Here is a 3,487-nt window from a genome sequence, read left to right on the forward strand (position 1 = left end):
GGGGCTGGTTGTTGAGCCACAGCAGGTTAATAGGGCATTTGAGAAGTTTTATAAGAGGTTGTATAGGTCAGAGCCCCTGGGGGATGTGTAGGATATAAGGGAGTTTTTCTAGGGGCTGGAGGGTCCCACAGTGGGAGAGGAAGATAGGACAAGGTTGGAGGAGCCAGTGGGGATTGAGGAGGTTCAGACTGCAGTAGGGAAAATGCAAGCGGGTAAAGTACCAGAGCTGGATGGGTCGGTCCTTGGTGGAGTTTTACAAGAAGTTTTTGGATAGGCTGGCATCACTGTTGGTGAAGATGTTTGAGGATGTGGTGGCTAGTGGGGCATTTCCAGAGATGATAGGACAAGCATCTATTTCACTGTTGTTAAAAAAGGATTAGGACCGGTGGAGTGTGCTACGTATCGGCCAATATCTGTGTTGAATGTAGATGCCAAGATTCTTGCCAAAGTGTTGGCGCTTAGGTTCGAGGATAGTCTTCTGCATGTGGTTGGGGAGGATCAGACAGTGTTTGTAAAAGGTAGGCAGTTGTCCGTGAGTGTGCGGCGCTTGTTAAATGTGGTGCTCTCCCCATCAGAAGGGGGGAAGCTAGGGGGTGGCATTGGATGCGGAGAAGGTGCTTGGTCGAGTAGAGTGGAATTATTTGTTTGCGTTGTTGAAATGGTTTGGAATTGGGCCTAAGTTTGTGACATGGGTCAAATTGTTGTATAAGGAACCGAAGGCGAGTGTACGTATGAATGAGGTGAACTCAAGATATTTTCAGCTGTATGGGGGAATGAGGCAGGGCTGTCCCATATCCCCCCTTTTATTTGCACTGGTAATAGAGCCCTTGGCTATTGCATTGAGGAGCTTGGGTACGTGGAGGGGAATAGGGAGGATAGTGAGAAGTGAGGGGGAGGGGGGGGGAGGATGGAATATAGGGTGTATGCTGCATCCCTGTACGGGAGGGTCGTGTCTGGTGGGTTTCCGCCGGGTGCTCTGTTTTTCTCCCACAAGTCCCAAAAGACATGCTTGTTAGGTGAACTGGACATCTGAATTCTCCCTCAGTGTACCCAAACAGGCGCTGGGGTATGGCGACTAGGGATTTTCACAGTAATTTCATTGCAGTATAACATAAGCCTACTTGTGTCACTAATAAAGATTATTATTTTGCCGATGATTTTTTGTTGTACAATTCCAACCCGGTTCCCACAGTGGGGGATATAATGGCGCTGCTTAAGCGATTTGGGGCTTTTTCGGGATATAAATTGAATTTGGAGAAGAGCGAATGCTTGTCTGGGCAGGTACAGTAGCGAGGATTTGGAAGACTTCTTCAGAGAGGGTGACAGTCAGGGGGTGTGGCTCTGTCACATCTGCTGTATTATTAGGCGGCGAATACTGAGAAGGTGCGGGGCTGGGATAGGGAGACAGAGGCTATGGAGGTGAGGATTGAGGTTGGCTCTTGTAGGGGGTTGGAGTTGTGGGCACTGGCAACGGCGATGCTCCCGTTTGCCCCAGGGAAATATTCGGGTAGTCCGGTGGTGGTGACCACGCTGATGATACGGAGGTAATTTAAGTTAGAGGCAGATTAGAGACTGATGCGATCGGAGAGAATCATGTGTTTGAGCCGTCGAGGTTTGATGCTAGATTTTGGGAGGAGCAGTGGGTGGTGGAAATGAAGGATTTATTCTTGGAAGGGCGGTTTGCGGACTTGGAGGAGATGACAGAGAAGTTTGGGATTCCATGGGGGGAGGCCTTTAGCTATATGCAGGTTGCAAGGAAGGTTTCCCCAATGTTTCTGGTGACACCTCGTTGTAGGAGGGGGTGCTGTTGGTGATGGGGTTGGGAAGGGGGTCATCTTGGTGATTTTTGGGAGGATTCTGGAGGAGGATACTGAGTCGTTGGTGGGGGTCAAGGCCAAGTGGGAGGAGTTGTGGAGGGTGAATGCCTCGACTTTGCGTGTAAGACTGGGGTTAACAGTTAAAGGTGATGCACAGGTTGCACCTACCAAGGCCAAGGCTGAGCCGGTTGTTTGTGGGGGTGGAGAACATTTGCGAGCAATGTGGGAGAGGCCCAGCCAACTATGTACATATGTTCTGATCCTGCCCGAAGTTGAAGACATTTTGGAGATCTTTTTTCAGCACCATGTCAACGATCTTGCACTGAGACTTGGAGCCCAGTCTCCTGGACCTGCCAGAGCTGCAGGCGAGGGTGGATGTTTTAGCCTTCGCCTTGCTGACTGCTCGCAAGTCCTGTTGGGGTGGAGTCAACTTCTCCGCCCTGTGCCTCATTGTGGCTGGGGGACCTGATGGAATTCTTGTATCTTGAGAAGGTGAAGTTCACCTTGAGGGGGGCAATTGAGAGGTCGTATAAGAGATGGGGGCTATTTATTTTTTACTTTAAAGAGTTGGTTACCATCAATTACTAAGGTAGGGGTGTTGGAATAGAACAGTACAGCACAGAACAGGCCCTTCGGCCCTCAATGTTGTGCCGAGCCATGATCACCCCACTCAAACCCACGTATCCACCCTATACCCGTAACCCAACAACCCCCCCCTTAACCTTACTTTTTTTAGGACACTACGGGCAATTTAGCATGGCCAATCCACCTAACCCGCACATCTTTGGACTGTGGGAGGAAACCGGAGCACCCGGAGGAAACCCACGCAGACACGGGGAGGACGTGCAGACTCCACACAGACAGTGACCCAGCCGGGGTCGAACCTGGGACCCTGGAGCTGTGAAGCATTTATGCTAACCACCATGCTACCCTGCTGCCCCTATGGGCAGGGTTGGTTATGGGAGGGGTTATATTGGGGTTGGTTGGTGAGAGAGGTTCTTTGGTTATTTTTTTGTTGGGGGTTGTTTTGTTTTATGTATAAAATGTTAAAATGTTGAAAACAGAACAAAAATACTTTCAAAAAGAAAACTGATTCCTGTGATTCACTTCACAAGGTTTCATTTAGTCGTGATTTTCAGGAATGCAACAACGTTAAGTGAGGACGCACTGTTTGATGAACTTGATCCTCATCACACTGAATTTCAGAAGTGATCAGGTGCAAGGGATCTGAACATTAATTTTCTTTGTTCATCCTCATCACATTTAAAAGTTCTTGGATATGCACTTGAAGTATCATAACCTACAAACTTACAGACCAAGAGATGGAAAGTAGGATGGGGTTGGATAGCTCTTTATTGGTCAGCACAGGCAATGATGGACTGAATGGCCTCCCTTCATACTATAACTTTTGAGAAGTAATTTTTGAACTGGTGAATGGGGGTAGTGTACTGATAGCAATCAGAATCCCCTGCTGAGATCAGCTAACTTAGTTCAGATTGATCTCGAGTAACTCAGTCCAACACCATCCACATGCTACACCTAACCATCAAGCTATTTTGGATAAGGGGAATGGGATTCGGTGGATTGCTTTTAGAGAGCTGGCATAGACATGATAGGCCACAGGGCCTCCTCGTGTGCTGTAACTATTGTATAAAATAAATCAGACCATC

Source organism: Scyliorhinus canicula, chromosome 9 (genome assembly GCF_902713615.1).
Source record: "Scyliorhinus canicula chromosome 9, sScyCan1.1, whole genome shotgun sequence".
In the NCBI taxonomy this organism is placed as follows: domain Eukaryota; kingdom Metazoa; phylum Chordata; class Chondrichthyes; order Carcharhiniformes; family Scyliorhinidae; genus Scyliorhinus; species Scyliorhinus canicula.